This window comes from Bison bison, unplaced genomic scaffold (genome assembly GCF_000754665.1).
Source record: "Bison bison bison isolate TAMUID 2011002044 unplaced genomic scaffold, Bison_UMD1.0 scf7180017858556, whole genome shotgun sequence".
NCBI lineage: Eukaryota > Metazoa > Chordata > Mammalia > Artiodactyla > Bovidae > Bison > Bison bison.
In genome coordinates this window covers 7,422-8,428 of record NW_011489128.1, presented here as the reverse complement: position 1 = coordinate 8,428, position 1,007 = coordinate 7,422, and positions in this window count along the sequence as shown.

The following is a 1,007-nucleotide window of genomic DNA, read 5'->3' as shown; positions in this document are numbered from 1 at the left end:
CAGACGTCTGGGCTGTGCTCAGGGATGAACTGACTCTGCCCACAGGCCCCTGCTCTGCCTGTCCTCCCACTGGTGAGCATCTTTGTGAATGTTTACTTGATGATGCAGTTAACCCCTGCAACATGGGCCCAATGTGGAGTCTGGAATGCCATTGGTAAGTTGCCTTCTGGGCTAAAGAGGCCTCTTGGGTAACTGAACCACTTCCTTTTACTTCATCCCCAAACTGCGTCAGATGCCATAATAGGAGGCCTTTTATGACTTAGTGACTAAAGAACAACTGGGAATTTGTAAGTGAGTAGAGCACCTAATTTCCCTTCTCACTGTCTCATTTCCCTACTAGGATCTGTTATATACTTTGGATACGGGATCTGACACAGCCTGGAGGAAAACAATGAGCAATAACCACCAGCCTCCACCTCCCAAACTCTTTACAAAAACATCCCCGGTCCTGAGTCATCTTAACCACAGGAAACAGCTGCTGTGTGGAATCCCTCCACACACTTGAGAGTCTGTTGGTTCATGGGACACTGTGAGCCTCGATACAGTATGAACACAGCATGCACTTATAGCTGTGTATTCATTGACAGAAGATAAAATGACTTTAAAGTTGTATAAATTAAAAATATACATACAGAAAAGTCCATGTTTCATAAGCATACAACAAGATAAAAGTTCACAAAACAATGTACAAGAATGTAAGCAGGAACTGGAGGAAGAAATAAAATATCAATTAGCACATAAAAATCTCCTCCTTGTGCCTATTTCCAGCAAGAGGAAAGAAACTCACATAGGAAAGAAACTCAATCAGTGTATTGTGTCATGGGTTGCACTTTATGGAGGAGGGAATGGCAACTCACTCCAGTATTCTTGCCTGGGAAATCATATGGACAGAGGAGCCTGGTGGGCTACAGGCCATGGGGTCACAGAAGAGTCAAACATGACTTAGTGAGTAAACAACAATGAGTCCACAATAACGAAAGACAATACCTTGGGGCTTCCCTTGGGGG